The sequence below is a fragment of the Cupressus sempervirens genome, chromosome 10, assembly GCF_028749045.1.
Source record: "Cupressus sempervirens isolate cs-2001-9-10 chromosome 10, ASM2874904v1, whole genome shotgun sequence".
Classification (NCBI taxonomy): Eukaryota; Viridiplantae; Streptophyta; class Pinopsida; order Cupressales; family Cupressaceae; genus Cupressus; species Cupressus sempervirens.
The window spans coordinates 766,671,061-766,689,069 of NC_143127.1; positions in this window are offsets into that span (position 1 = coordinate 766,671,061).

Consider the following 18,009-nt stretch of genomic DNA (forward strand, 5'->3'; position numbering starts at 1 on the left):
ATTTAGTTTCTATCAAAACTATTTAGGATGAATTTTTTTGCTTGGTTAGTTTTGATCGAAACTACCATCAAAAGTAGTTTTGATTGAAACTTTTATAGTTTCTATTGAAACTTGATGATTACTTGCTATTGAAAGTTTTTGCGCAAAAAATTTCCTTTTGCAATTTTGGAGGAATCTCTTCCTCCAAAAAAGTGTAACCCACTATTGTGGGTTCACGCCCGGGCCATCTATAATCAAAACCTAAAACTCTGGGGCTAGATATATAAAACAATTTAAAAGAGTTTCCAACTTTTTGTTGATGAAATTATTACTACTACCTGAGGGTATGAACACTATTACTTTCTACTTCTTTAAGAGACCCACTACCTTGTGAGTTTGTGAAGCACTAAAAGCTGAAAGTGCATGATAAGAAATGATTGGTTGAGAATCATGTGATTCCTCACCTAACTCCCTATCCTCCTCTAATATGGTCTCATCCTCTTCTTCCTCACTTGGACCTTCAATATTAAACAATTTATTTTCACTACATTTATCTCCTCGACTATATTTTCTATCACAATTGAAACTCAACCCTTTTTCTCTTTTCTCCTCAATTCGTTGTGGAGTCAACCTAGTAGGTTGAGGAAGATAAGGTGTTGAATATCCTTTTTCTCTTATCACATTATCCCCTTACTTTCTAACAATCAAGAACTTCTCCTCAATCCTACATGCCAATATAAAAGATGCATTTATTGAGCTAGGCCAAAACATGCATACCTCATGTTGAATGTGATCCTTGAGACCACCCAAGAATAAATCATTCAAGTTCTCCTTTTTAAATGTATCCATTCTTAAGGATAGATTTTGGAATTTTTTATTATAATCCTTAACTGATCTTGTTTTTTGAAGATTAGCAAGTTGGCCAAAGAAATTTTTCTTCACACTATTGCTATATTGTTCTTGGAGTTCTTCTATAAAAATTGACCATGATATAGTGAGACCCCTTTTTCGTCTTACGAGTACAAAGCTAATGAAACCAAATGAATTGATCTAGTTCTAGATATAAGGAATCAATCATGACCTTTTGTCTATATGAGATTTGATGTACTTCAAAAAAAATCTCCATTTGATTTATCCATGTTAGAGTATCCTTTCCATAAAATTTGTGCATATCCACCTTTGGGGAAAAAATCCTTGATCCTATAGGATTAATAAAATTTGTCATTATTAGTCAACTTGAAGGTTTCACCTTGATTGCTTGAGAGCTCCTTCCTTGTTTCAATCATATAGGTGCTTAACATGCTTTGTATATCTGATATATCTCTTCGTAGGTCAAACATATCCCTCTTAACCTCTTCCTTGAACTTACTAAGTTCCTCAATTGGATTACTATCCTCTGTTGCTTCCCAATCTTGATCAGGGGATTTCCCCAGTGTGGTAGCATTCTTTTTGCCTCTTGTTGAAGGCCTCGTCATGATGGAAACCAATACTTTTGAGATAAATCACACAAACAAAATGTAAATTCTTTGATTTCTTTATTTATTTTTTATTGTAACTTACTAGTTTCAATTACCATTACTAAAAAGAAATCCCAAAAAATTTAGGAAATTTTCTGCCTTGAGAGAGAATTTTCCTCATTTTCTAATATCTTGCTTCTTTTAAAAAAAAAAATTCTCCAAGTTTTGAAATTTAGGCTCCTCTATTATGCATTAAAAAACCCATTACAAGTTATACTCAAATTCAGTAGGATGTGAGAGATATGAAGATCTCAATAAATTGTGTAGATATAGTAAATCTACAATAATTTTCTAAAAATTTCTCCAATTCCTCTAAATTTTGGACTATAGCTTCTTTGATATGGTCTTCAAAAACCCTTTAATTTTTTTTAAATTTTTTTACTTAAATCTAAAAGTTATGCTCTTCACAAAACTGCCCCAATGTTGAGAAAAAAATCTTGCCTCTATGGTGCCAAAATCATGCTCTGATGCCACTTGTAATGAAATAACTTGCACAATAGAAGAAATAATATGAAATATTATATAAATACTTAATAATAACTGAGATTAATAGGCCACTTCAAGGGGGCAACCTCCAAATATCTCCAATGAGTACAGACTTCATGATCTGATGTTCAAATACAACTCAAAACCTCCTATATACCTAATTATGCTTAGGTTGAATAGACACAACCCTACATAATACCTAGGCTGACCTACCTACCTAAATAACAATATAATAATGACAAAATGACTTAATTAAGGATTAAGATAGCCACAAGTTGACTATTCACAACACTATATACACCAATATTAAGGGTGTAGTAAAATGTAGCTACAAACAATACAAAAAAAGAAAGGAAACTACAATGTTGAATGAAAACTTGGGTTCTGACAAGGCTTGATGACGTACCCAATCATAATCAAATCTCTATGAACTAGAGAAATAGGGAAAATCCAATGGGAAAAATCATACTTGAAAAATAGATAGAAAATGATGCACAAATGAAATATCTCAAGAGACTCTCTCAAAACCACATGTACAATGAAAGCCCCCATGATCGAAGCTTGAGACTCCATAGCTCCCTAGAATGGAAAAAATCTTGTGTTAATGAACATACCAATGTGGCTCTAGTCTAAAGGAAATAGAGGAAGTGGACAAGGATGATAAAGCCCAAGTATGTAAGGTGCAACTGGAAGTCCCAACTGATGCTCAAAGGAGATGGCATAAAAATCCTAAAATGGAATCTCCAATAGAGGTGGGATAATAGGTGTGTTGAATCTATCATCTAAGAGGAGATGTGTGTCCTATGATATATCCACAAACTATAGTAAGTGGCTTGATGAATGGATCTATAAAAGGAGGAAATGTTGAAGAGTAATCCTATGTGATAGATGGAATGTGAATAGGAGGTAGAGGTGTAGAAGTCACAACATTGGTCTTAGGAATAACACATAAGTTCAAGTGACCTGACTTCACCTCAATAGTATCTCATGAAGAAGGAGAGTGAGTCTCCAATAATGGAGATGGTGGACTAAAATGAGAGAAATATTATAGGTGGTAAGAGTAATCAACAATCCCTATAGTAATAATATTTCCTATCTCACTATCTCTAATCTACATTAAATCTTGTGCAAACTCAATCATCTTCCATGTCCCACTGTGTGTACCCTGATAAATAGAGAGAATGTTAGAAGACAAATATGGAACACAAGGTATATCATGAAATGTACCATCATTAATGCCAATAGAACCTTTCCCACATATAGACATAATAGTATTGTTCTAATCAAAATGTTTGGAATAGGAGAAGCCTCAAAAGAAGAGAAAAAATACTAAGAAGATGCCATATGGTGTGAAGTACCTAAATATAGCAACCATCAAGAAAAGGGTAGAGTAGTAGTTGCACATAGTGCATGACCCTTTTCTATATCTTTATCATCTATTTAAATGATGATGAATAAGATCTATAAGAAGTAGAAGGAATATCAACGTTGCTCTTATAAACAAGAGCTATAAAATCTGAAACCTATTTGGCATAGCCATCTAACTTCTCATAGTAATGTGACTCATCATGATTAGGCTTATTACAATAAGAACACTTCTTTCTTCTTAGCTTTGGTTTACCTAGCTTAGGAGGAGGTGATCCTAGTGAACTATGAAGGCTAGAATCAATCTGAGACTCTATAAAATGTTATTTATGTGTCTTATCCTTCATCCCAAAAGATGGCCAAGATACCAATGCATAAGTCTATGATCCTGTGATAAAATCCAATTGAGAGAGCTTAGCTTTCTCTTGAGTCAAATGATAAAAAAAAACCTCAAAGGATGGCATTATAAATCTATTACCAAAAGCATCTTTGGTGGAGAAGAAGGTAGAATCAAAAATCTGAAAGTTTCCATGAAGCTTAGAAAGAATTAGGTAGATACATTTAGTGTCAATATTGGTTTTCTCATAACCCTAAAATAAATATCTTTTTTTTTTTAACTTCATCAAGAAGTCCTTAATGGATGGAAAAGAATTTGGTACAATAGAGGTAAGTTATGCCTTGATCTAAAGTGCCCTGAACTCATTCACTGTACCAAAAAAGCCATCAAGCTTGGTCCACATATCTAGAGGGGATTTCACACATAAAGATGAAATTGTAGACTATTAGATAATTTTAAAGAAATTAACCCCATTTCCTCATCTATCTTGTTCCTATTCTGCAAAATCTAATCTTGACTCTGAAATATTGGTTGCATTGTATCTAAATAAAACCACAACCCTTTTGACCAAAGAAGCCATGTCAAAAAGGTATTTTATTTGTGATATATTTTTAATATGGTCAGATAGATGTCTTTATGGTTTTCATTTATGGAAACATATACTTAAAATTTCATTTATACATTCAAAGATAGAAAATTGTCTAAGTTTTAGATAGTTTGCACTAGTATAGTGAACATATCTCAATAGTATAGATGATGTGCATAGAGTTATCTTGGGAAAAATTTCAAAAAGGCTTATGACATCATGATTATGATGTATACCAATGTGCATGTGTCTACAATCTATACATTACAAGTTACAGTAAGTTTAACTGTGTTGGTGTTTAACAATGTAGAAAAGAGCATAGCAGAAGCCAAAGTTGTACAACTTTAGGAATTATTTTAATTTCAAAATAATTACTAAACCATGTTAAGCCAACTATGTGGATATTATTTTATATTATTTCAAGTGTGTCAAGACATAGAAGCCAATTGAGAAATAATTTGTTAATGTGCAAGATATAAGTTAATTTGTTATTGTGAGAACTATTTGTAAGCTTTATGTGATGCAAAATCTGATGTAAGATTAGAGAAAGTGTGAGTTATAGTAGCAAGAAAGTATTGTGTGTATATCTATGTTACGAAAGAACTTAATTATATAATTGCATGTTAGGGCAATGGGCTCTTCTTGCATACATTGTAATTGATCTACCAACTCCTAATAGAGTTGAGGCTTCCAACAAGTCCTAGTCCTCTAACAAGGACTCAAGACACTATATGTACTTCATAGACTCCTAACATGGTCAATATCGTTAACTAGATCCTATTGTGTAGTGAATCATCTAGTGGGCATCATTCACACCGAGATTTTCCCTTGGCTAGGGTTTCCCTAGTTAAAAAATAACAGTGTTATGAGTTCGATATGTATATGGCTATAATTATTATTAAAAAAATTTGGTTTACTTTCATATGTAAGATATAAAGTAATTAATAATATTTAGTTGTGGGAAAAAGTTTTTAATATACTGATTCACCACCCCTTCCCCCCCCCCCTCTTAGTATTATATATTTCTAACATCTGGTATCAAAGAGTAGTTACTTTCAAGAGGCTTAATAATTTAAGTAAGATTCCACTGAATATGCAACAGTTGAAGAAGAATCTTGAAGAAGCCCTTGAACATATTGACCTTCTTACTGAAGAAAGAGATAACCTGAAAGATAGATACAATGATGTAAAAGTTTGCATCGGTAAACTAAAAGATGAAATTAATGATCTTAACTCTAGCAACGAACCTTTTGCATAGATCAATATTAATGATGATACAAAAAATCTCAAGAAAGACAATGAGATCTTGAAACATGAGTTGAAATTTTTTGAGCTAAAGTTGAGTCTTAAGACTAGTGACAATAAGAGTGAACTTGATCTAAAATATGAGAGCATAGACTTTAGATCATAGTTAAGTCAAGTGACATATGAATTAGATTCTATTAAGATAGAGCATACAAACTTGAAAAAATACAACATCATTGTGAAAGAAGAGTTGACACAAGCTAAATAATAGCTAGAAAAACTTTACACAAGTTCTAAAAAAATTGATGAAAAATTATTTCATCAAAGACCTTCTTATGACAAGACAGGCCTTGGATATCTTCTTGGAGAGAAGACAAAAAAGAAAGATGAGATTTAGATAGAACTAGATCCTATAACAAAAATTCCTAAAGAAAAGTTCAAGCGGTCTAATGAAGGTGAGAAAATTAATTTGATAGAGAAATTTGATGAACCTAGGACCATAGAGCAAGTCAAAGAACCTAAGAAATATGATTTATCTAAAGAGGTAAGACATGAATTCAGAGGTAGATGCTACATATGCAATGGAATTTTCCATATAAAGAGAGATTTTATAGGTAAGTCTTTTAAACCTATTACTAATTTCTATTGTTATAATTGTCATGGTTATGGACATAAGTCATTAGAATGTAAGAAACCTAAGTTTGTTGATGATAATAATAATAGTAGAATGTTTAGGAATACTAACTCTTACTTCACTATTACTTCTCTTCATCATATCTATATATATATTTTTTGCAAATGGCACAATGCATTACCTATATACCATTCCAATATTTACAGCAACAAGGTCGGGCAAATACAAGTGGACAAAACATTATTGAGTTAGCCAGATAGTAGAAAACTTAGGTTCCTCAAACTCACTCGGTGACCTTCTGACACTTGGCATCCACTACATTACATGGCATCATCATGTACTCGGTAGAGGTAGGGGCTCGGTCCATACTAATCACTCTGAGTAGCTTGGGACTTGGTAACCACTGGTGACTCGGTAAACATTTTGTCACTCGGTAGAAACTAACTCCTTCGATTCACTTGGTAAGCACTGTATACTTCCTTTACCTTTCTGTCTTGGTAATCACTGAAGCCTTCATTTACCTTCCTGACTCGGTAAACACTAAATCCTTCGTTTACCTATCTGACTCGATAAACATTAAAACCTTCATTTACTTTCTTGACTCGGTAAACACCAAAAACCTTCATTTACCTTTCTGACTCGGTAAACACTAAAACCTTTGTTTTACCTTCCTGAATCGGTAAGTACTGCTAAACATACTTGGTAACCAACGAATGCTCAGTATGAACTGTAAACTGAGTGATGAACTCGGTAAGCATTTAGAATCAAATAAGTGTTGTAACTAATGACAAATGTATCATTTTTCCAACACTAATTAGTTCTATTATATGGATTTCAATTTTGAATTTTTGGAATCTATTAATCCATCTACATCTCATACCAAAAACGTCTTGTTGAGAAAAGATATCCTTTACAACAGCACTAGTAACAAATGCTATGATAATAGCACCCACCTAATAACACCTAAAATATTTAATATCTTTCACAAGAGCATATGCTTTCTTTTCATTGATTTCATAGTTTATCTCTACAAGTTGGAGTGACTCACTAAAAAATGAAATGGGTTGTTCAAAACCCTCTTCATTTTTTTGGTGTCAAACTACTACAATGGTGTGGAAGGAAGCAAAATAAAATGTATGCATTGGTTTTGCATAGTCTAGTGTCCTAAGGACTGGTGGATTCTTTATTGCATCCTTAATTTATTGAAAGGCTACTAATGATTCACCTTCCCAATTTATCACTACCCTATTCTTAAGAATTTTAGAGATAGGCCCGCTGATCTCAACAAAAATAGTCAAAACCTCCTCAAGAAATTCACTTGACCGAAGAAAAATTGTATATCTTTGACATTTTTTAGCTTAGGAACCTTGTCTATCATTGCCACCCTCTCTAGATCAATCTTAACTCAATCTTTGTATACTATATCTCCTAGAGAATTGCCTTATATAATAACCCTATAAATACACTTCCTTGGATTTAAAGAGGCTCCATACTCCAAATCTTTGAGAAAAAAATTCTCCAAGTGTCTGCAGTGATCTTTAGCTTTCTTGGAATAACTTGTCAGGTTAGCTTGGTAGACAACCATGAATTTATCTATGTACTCTTTGAATGCAACATGCATGGCTTTCTAGAATGTTTTGTATCCATAAAAACCATCCATAATGGAAATCAATTTAGAACTAGTAGCCTTCTATAGCATAGCTTCCATTTTTGATAGACCATGATTGCCTTTTAAGGAAGCAATATTCAAATTTCTAAATTCTATAAATAGATTGATGTCACCATTCTTATTCCTAATAGGTACTAATTTTGATACCCATGAGGAATTTCAGATAGGCTTAATAATTCCCCCATCCATAAGCTTCACTAGCTCTACTTGCATTTTGGGGGATAGTGTGGGGTTAACATGTCTTTTCTTTTGTCTGAAGGGTTTGACATTTTCCTTTAATTGGATAACATGCTAGAACATGTCTTCTCTATAAGCCTTAAGGTTATCATATGATCCTACAAAAATATGCATAAAACTCCTTAACAAATCAATTAAGGACTTTATTATTGAAAGAGATAGAGTCACACACACACACACACACACACACACACACACAATTTTGGGAGACTCAACTATTACAAGATTCACTTCTTCAAGATCCTATGGCTTTGTGTCTTGGGCCTCTAGGTGGACTCTATCTTGATTATCAAACACACTTTCCAAAACCACTACTCCCTTAGGAACTTTATTTTTTTATAGCTATAAAATCTCTTGGCTAAAAATGGTCTCCTTTCCATCTATGTTCTCAACCAATGTGCTGCAATCTAGTTCATGGCCATGGTATTTCTCTTCATTTAAAAGAAAACTCAAAATATGTTTATATGTTCTAAATCCACTATGCATAGTTGTACAACACCATAACCAAATACATGTTCAATTTCATATGGGCCCAACCAACGAGTATAAAATTTAACTTTGAAATCCTAAAAATGAGAATCATATAAAAGTTCCCAATCCCCTCGGTAGAAAGAGTAGTGGCGAAGTGCATCTTGATTGAGTTTATCCAAAGAGTGTAGTTGTGTTATGTTTTCTCACTAAGCATCAAAGGGACTCAAACTAAGTTAAAGTAAGGTTCAAAGAGTCTTAATCTTGAACTCAATGGGAAGAACAAAATGATCACCATAGACCATTTCATAAGGGGTCAAACTAGTAGTAGTCTTCCATGTGGTATGATAGGCCCACATAGATTCAAGAAACCATGTAACCTAATCACACTTATGAAGTGCAATAGTCTTGGTAAGTATATTCCAAAGTTCTCTATTGGTGACCTCTACTTATCCATTGGCTAGGGGGTGATAGGTTGAAGATTTTTGGTGGAAAACTTCATACTCTTTGTCTAATGTAGTAATGAGGTTTTTGAGTGAACTGTGGTCCTTGATCTGTAGTAATCTCCCAAAGAAGACAAAAAGAAGTGAATATTTCTAATTATAAGATGGCAACTACCCTGGTGTCTCATGCATGTTTGAGCGCAACAACCTCAACCCATTTGGTTACATAATCTATGCATACAAGGATGGACTCTTTATTGTTAGAGGGTGGATTGATAGGAACTAAAAAATTGAGATCTCACTTTTCAAAAAGTTTGATGGATAGCTGAGGGTAGTGTGGCATTTGATTATATAATGTAGGATAACCCATTTGCTAGCAATAGTCACAGTAATGAACATTTTTGGAAATATAAATGCAGTAACTCAGAGGGGAGGGGTGTATCTATTACCACAAAAATAAATCCCAGGTACCTTAGATGTCAATACAAAACATAAACCCTATTGAAACAGATGCTACTTGGTTAACACAAATGCACTTGGTTAACGCTAACAATATGTTGTAATTCAAAAAATATTGAACATGCAAATATTAATATTTTTAACTTTGATTAACCTTAATTAAAACTTAGTTACATAGAGATGGAATAAATAGCATGGAAAAAGGGACACCAAGATTTAATGTGGAAACCCAATTTGGGAAGAATCATCAATTGAAACTAGTTACTATTTTTCACTCTTCTAAAGTGAGCCCTGTTAGGAGCCAACCATGTTAAAGGTTACAAAATACACTGTTAGGTATAACATTTTTAGAGGACCTAATCACCTTGTTAGGAGTGGCCTTGTTTGAGGTCTTTAGATAGTTCAATCTAGAAATTCCACCTTGTTAAAGGATTTACAAATAGCTATTTAGCCAACTCTGTTAGGATATTTGATACAATGCTACAATGGTTAGAGAGTAACAATGATATGACTTAACTATTGATGAAAACTTATATTTTCTAATTTTAGATCTCAATTTGGGATTTAGTACTTGATCCTTCTTGATCAAATTTATCTTTGCAGCTCCTCAAGGATATTTTTCTTATCCTTCAAAGTTGCTTCTTCTAAGCATCTTCACACACATTCTCACACAATTTCAATCCTAAAATTGACCTTATACTTATACCAAATACATTATCAAGTTGTCTTAAATACACCTTAGAATAATTAATATGCATCTCTTGGGTTGGCTAGAACCAACAAACAAGTTTATTAAACTCAATATTCCAAAACAAGAAAATCTCTCATTAGCTGACTCTTCTTGGTAGACACTAATTAAAAAATTATTTTCCTATGTTAACCAAGTAAACTTGGTTAATATTGCATCTCCATAAAATTCCTTTGGTAACCAAGTGATCTCATTTAGCACTGGTTCTATCCAACTTTCCTTCATTAACCTAGTGAGCTCTGTTAACACTCAACTTCTGCTAACTTCTCTTTGACGCCCAATTGAACTTGGTAGATATTGTCTTCTAAACATGGAAAACATAGGAAAATTTCTTCATGGCCTTAGTGAGATCGACATGCACTGACTAGTAAAGATATGATATTTTGTGTAACATCAAAGACAATATATAATTGATCAATTATCTCCCTATTTGGCCTTGATGGCAACATAACATTTCATAATACAATGAAATGTTAGAGAAAAATAATAGTAAGGATAATATCCTTAGTTTCATTTTGATTCTCATCCATGAGAACTCCCTCTATCAATCTAAACTCCCTTTGTCTTCACTTTCTCCCTCTATCAACAAAATCTTAAACTTTACTCTATCTTCAACATCTTCTTCTAATAGAAATAATTTCTTGTTGATATCAGACCAAGTTCTCCTTCATATCTTCAAACAAAATTTTTGTGAATATGACAAGCAAACTCTCCCTCTTTGACATATTATTCCAAAGACAATATTTAGTGAATTTCAATGTACCTTATGTATTGATTCATATGAAATTAACTCTTTCATTATTGCATCAACTTGACTGATCTTCAACATGCTCTGGTTGATGCATCAATAAACTTTATTTAGTGAGCTTTCAATAGGGGAATAACCCCTAGCTTACCTTTTAGATACAAAAATTAGTCCTTAGATAATGGCTTGGTGAATATGTCTACATTTTTTTCTTTAATATTCACACATTCAAATCTCACTTCTTTGTCTTGCACTAATTCTCTCAAAAAATGATATTTTATTGCAATGTTCTTGGTCTCAGTATGCATTATTAGATTCTTTTATATATTAATTTCACTAGTGTTATCATAGAATATAACCACTAGATTCTTGATTTCTACCTTCATACCTACCAATAGTTTCTTGGACCAAACAACACTAGAGCAAGTAACTATTGCAACAACATACTTTGCCTCTGTTATAGACTGAGGAATGCAATTCTACTACTTACTTGTCCAAGACACTAGTCTTTTACCAAGAAAGAATGCTCCAACACTAGTTCTCTTCTTGTCATCAACTAAATTTCCTCCTTTCTTGTACCATATTCCATAATATTTAGTACCATTTAGATACCTCATGATTTTCTTGATTTCCATCATATGATTTTCTTTTGGAATGGGTAAAAATCTTGCCACCATACTGACAACAAGAGCAATATCAGGCCTAGTATGTACTACATGCTACATTTTTCCAATCACTAATTTGTATGTGGTTTTATCTACCTCCTTGGAATCATCATTTTTGGAAAGCTTATGTCTAATAGACATAGGTGTTATGATAGGTCATGAATCCTCCATTCCAAATTTCTTCAATCTCTCCTTGATATACTTAGATTGACTAATGTGGATACCATCTATCTTTTGTTGAATTTGTAATCAAATAAAGAATTTAATCTCTCCAAACATTGATAGCTCAAATTCTTTACTCATTTCCTCTAAAAGGATATTCATAAATCATCATTTCCAGTAACAATGTATCATCCACAAAGATTTCTGCCCACACAATCTTCTTGTCTAGTCCTTCTTTGATGCATAAGTTTTAATCATTTTTTCTTTGAAAAGCAATCTTCATTAAGTAATTATTAAGTCTTTCATACCAAGCTCTAGGAGTTTGTTTGAGACCATACAATGCTTTGTGTAGTTTACAAATCGTATCCTTTTTTCTAGGATCTACCAAACTTTTAGGTTTCTCTATGTAGACTTCCATTTCTATAATTTCATTCAAGAAAATAGATTTCACATCCATCTAATATACTTTAAAACCTTTATATGCAGTATAAGAAAGTAAGGTCCTAACACTTTATAATCTTGCAATAGGAGAGAAAACTTCACATTAATAAATACCTTCCTCTTGAGAATAACCTTTGCATTCTAACCTTTCTTTGTTTGTTGAAACTTCTCCATCTTTATTTAGCTTATTTTTGAAAACCCACTTTGTGCCAATTAAATTCTTATCTTTGGGTCTAGGAACAAGATTCCAAGTCTTATTCCTTTCTATCTATTCTATCTCCTCATTCATTTCTTAAATCCAACTTTCATTATCCAAAGCATCTTTAATAGTTCTTGGTTCAAATTCAGTATGAAAACATGTACCTTTCAATTTTTTCCTTGTCATTGTTCCATTTGACTTGTCTCCAATGATATGATTAGGTGCATGGTGTCTTCTAACATATCTTTCTCATATATTCACTTTGGATTTTGAAATTGTTTCACTTTCCTCACCATGATCTTCTACATCATGCTCAAGTCCCACTATCTGTGACTCAGGTCCTTCAGATTCAAACTCAGGTTGTACTGGCTATAACTTGGTAGATTTTCACTATGATTCAAGTCCTTCAAACTATGACTTAAGTTGAAATGGCTAAAACTTAGGTGCTTATAGAGATTTTGGGGACTCAAGAGGTGAATTCTTCTTTCCCAAATTACAAGTCAAAAAGTTTCTTTATCAACATTCTATGTCTTCAACTTAGTTTTTATTGAATGCTACAATGGTTAGAGAGTAACAATGATATGACGTGATTGTTGAAGTAAAATTATCTTTTCTAATTTTAGATATCAATTCTAGCTTCAATACTTGACCCTTCTTGATCAAATGCATGTTTGCAACTCCTCAAGAACATTCTTCTTATCATTCAAATTTACTTCTTCTAAGCATCTTCACACACATTCTCACACACTTTCAATCCTCAACTTGACCTTATACTTATATCAAATACATTGTCAAGTCTGGTTGAATACACCTTGGAATAATTAATATTCATCTCTTCAGTTAGCTAGAACCAACAAACAAATCTATTAAACTCAATATGCCAAAAAAAAAACCCCTTCGTTAGCCAACCTTGCTCAGTAGACAATAACTCATTAATGATTTTCTTGTATTAACCAAATGAGCTCAATTAACACTAAATCTTTTCAAACTTCCTTTGATAACCAATTAATATCAATTAGCACTATTTCCATCCATCTTTCCTTTGTTAACCAAGTGAGCTCATTTAACACTCAAGTTCAACTAACTTCTCTTTGATGTCAAAGTGAACTCAATAGACACTATCTTCATAACTTGGAAAACAATGGAATGCTTGAGAGATAGAAGAAATTATCTTCATTACTCAAGTGAGCTCGACATAAACTAATTGGTAAATATATGACATTTTGTGTAACCTCAAAGATAATATATAATTGATCAAATGTTTTCAATAGAACATAACTCTTGCAATTTTGATGGAGTGTAGTCTAGTAATGTCATACAATAAGAATCTTTTGAATAGTCATTTGAGTGGAAAGGTGTCCACTAAATGGTTTAGTATCAAAGAGATCCTCCTTAGGAATACAATTGACACATGAAATGGTCAATGCCGATACATAAGAGGAGACCATTGATCTAGGTGTATTGTCAATTGAGTCCTACTAACTTTCAACATTCTTGAGGAGAAAAATATGTTGAAAACTTGCAAGTAACCTAATAGTTGGTGATATCAAAATACCATGGAATTTTTATGGAAATGCAAAAGAGGTATCAAGGAGCATATCATCAACAACAACAGCTTCATTGTTTGGCTACTGCAACCTAGAGAAGAAGTTTGCAACCACATTTTCTCAACCAGGCTCATCAAGTATAGTGATAACAAATTCTTGTAAAAAGAAAACTATATGATAGCCCTACTAGTTACTATAGGTTTATTCATTAAAAATTGAATTGTGGAATGATAAGGATGAAAAAACACTTTATAACCCATAATGTTAGAATATATAGTTCTTTGATATAATTGAGAGTGGGGAGGTGAATCAACTATCTAACTATTGTCACAATTATCAAGCTTCAACAATATTAACCATATGAGTACTATCTAATGAAACCACAAAAAGATACTCATACATAATAACACTAGATATCTTAACTAGGGAAACCTTTGATTAGAGGGAAAACCCCAGTGGGGGTGGAACCCAAGAGATGATGTACTAATATAAATAGTCCTTGTTAGATGATATAACCTATTAGGAGTATGTTACAACATTTAGTACATATGAGTCCCTATTAGGATACTTTGAATCCCTATAAGGAGTTTCCAACCCTCTTAGGAATTGTGGAAGATAATTGAACCCATTACCCAAATAGCTTCAAGGACAAGACCAATTAACCCACCATCTAAATGATCTTTGTTTATTTCTTGAAAAATAATAGAACTCAATTATGCTTCCTTCCTCTATCTCTATCCTATTAACCAAACTTCTTCTCCTTCATATCTTGTAACCAAATCTCAAATTTTGTAGCCAATAATCCCTTGGGCCACTTACATGCATTCAATAAGCACTCTACTTCAATTCACACTTTGCACTTCTTACAAAAATAGATACACTTTACAATGAAGGAAAACATCTTTCCTTTATACCATATCTTCATAATAATTAATTGAGCCAACCTTGAGGCTTTCTCAATTAATTAAAATAAGATAATTAATTAATTACAATTACAATAGCACTGTTGGCTCATAGTATATACAAAAATTCACATGTGTGATACTAATGCTTTTGCACTCATTGATGTCATCATCTAACTCACATTTGTCACTTCTTGACTACGGATCTCTTTATTACATCTTAGATGAAAGATAGCCAATAATCATTAGGAATTTCTTTCCCAATACTCTATCTTGAATCTTCTCTCTATAAATTAGGCACAACATGCATACATCTTTGACTCAGACTTTGTGCACTTAACCATGTCATCAAGACATTTTGTCATCCATAACTATGCATCTCCAAACCATTAAGCCATTATCTGTACCATCAAGATCTCTATCTGCTACTCTTCCAATCTTTACAAAAATAATGCTATGTTGACATTAATGATAAATGCAGTCATGAATTTAACATGTCAATACTCTCCAATGCTCAAGACACTACCACATGTAGCATCTTCAAAATTCATGCTAACAATCTCCCCCTTTGGCATTTATGGAAACATAGATGAAAAACCATCTAAGTTCCAAGAATAGCAAGTAATATTTTGTTGTTACTTCTATTTATATCTGTCTCCCATTGCTAATGATTTTTTCTCATACGTACTCTCCCCATGCCTTAGGAGATTTTTTTCATGCATATTCTTCCTCATTGATGTCAATTTTAAAGGTGTCAATCTCAATGTTACATCCAATTGTTACATACTAGTTGTTAATTGGCTACTCCAAGTCATAAACTAGCCTGAGTCTCCAAAGACATTGTTCAATAGCAAATACTGAGAGTCCTTAATGAATTAGTACATACCAGATACTCCCCCATATGGGAAGCATCATCATTTTGTCTAGTCAAATAATAGTGATCTTACTACTAGACTAATGCATTCTCTACATCACCTACTTAGAAGTAGACAGGGGCATAACTCAAGCATACCTCTCAAATTATCAAATGTATCTTTAGGAAAAGGCTTTGTAAAAATATTTTCAATTTGATCCTTAGTACTTACATACTCCAATCTAATCTCCTTTTCTACTACTTTTTCTCTCATCACATGATAGTAAATATATGCTTAGTCCTAGAATACAATACATTATTCATAGACATACTTGCTGTACTTGTGTTATTAGAGTAAATAATAATAGGTTCTTTGATCTCAATTATGATATTCTTCAATATTTTCTTCGTTCACATAACTTAATTAGAGTTGTTTGCTATTACAAGATACTCTACCTCAACAGTGCTCTATGAAATGCAATCTTGCTTCTGGCTTAACCAAGAAACCAATCTACCTCCAAGAAAGAATGCTCCACCACCAGTGCTCTTTCTATCATCCATACTGCCTACCTAATCATCATTAGTATATGCAAAAAGTGTGAATTCATTTTATCTATCATACAACATTCCATAATTAGGTGTACCTTTTAGATATCTAAATATTCTCTTTACTGTTACAAAAATGATAGTCATTAGGATCAGCTTGAAATCTAGCTATAATCCCAACTACGTTTTCTATATCTAGTCTATTGTGAGTCAGATTAATTAAAACTCCAATCATGGATCTATAGTTCTTCTAATTTACTACAAGTGTATCATCTTTGCTAGATAACTTATGACTAGCTATCATGGCTATACCAATAGGTTTACAACTTTCCAAACCAAACCTTTTCAAAAAATCGTTTAGGTACTTAGCTTGTGAAATTAATATACCATCATTATTCTATACAATCTACAAACCTAGGAAAAACTTCATTTCTCCTATCATGCTCATTTCAAATTCATTCTTCATCTCCTCAAAAAAATTAGCACTAGTTTCATCTTTACCTCCTAAAATGATGTCATCAATATAAATTACAATATTCAACAATCTATCTTCAATTTATTTCAAATAAAAGTTATTATCTTCTATACATTTAGCAAATCTATACTTTGCTAAGTAATTGTGTAACGTTGCATACTAATTATTCCTCCATCTCGATTCTTGAACTTAACAAACTTATTCATATCACTAGTCATGTGATGTGAACAACTGCTATCAATTATCTAATTAGATTTCATTTCCACTTGGGTAATCAGAGCTCTTTCTTCTCTAATTTCTCTATCAAGATCATCCTTCTTGATAGCCATAAATCCTTATTCATCATCACTTCCACTTTGACCTTTTTCATCAGATTATTCATCTTTATTTGCATATAAACAATTTCTATCTCTATCTCTTCTAGGGTTAAACTTTCCCTTGTATGTTTTCTTTCTTTTAGGACATTTAGAGTCATAATGACCAAATTCATTAAAAGTGCAACATTTAAAGATTTTCTTACCTTTTTTTCTCTCTTCTCACTAGAAGAGCTATTCCTTCCTCAATCTTCTTGTCTTCATCAATTTTGCTTCTGCTAGAAAAATCTCCGTGAGTTCTTGTACTCCTTGTCAAATTAGGTCAAATGTTTAGGGCACTAAAAGTTTTTTTGACTCTTACAAGTTCTCTAGACTATCTTAGATCTACTTCTATTGATTCTAATCTTCCAAGAAATGTTTCCTTTGTGAAATCCTTAGTACAAGGCATTACTAGTTGTATCATCTAAGCTATTGGCTTGAAAGGTGGTGTCAAACGTTTCAAGATCTTCGATATGACTTCATCATCTTCCTTGGTTCCACCATGAGAAAGAATTTTCGCAACCATTTCTGATTCTCTACTAATATAACTTCTTATAGATTCATCTTCCATCATTCTAGCATCTTGAAATGCACATATCCAATTCTATATTCCCATTCTCTTTGCATGATCATCACTTTCAAAAGTAGATTCTAATGCTTTCCAAATTTCATGAGGTGTTTCAAGTGACTTTACCTTATTGTATTCATTCTCTACAAGAGCTAATAATAGAGCTTATATTTCTCTCATGTTACACATTAATAGATCAATCTTTTCTTTAGTGCATTATTCAATTTGTTCTTCATTCACAATTGTCTTCCCATTCTTTATCAAGATCTAATAACTTGGACCCATGCTAAACATATGAATCTTAATCTTTTCCTTCTAACTATCATAGTTGGCCCCATCAAATCTAGGACTATCCTTTCTAAAAAGATTCACCATCAATT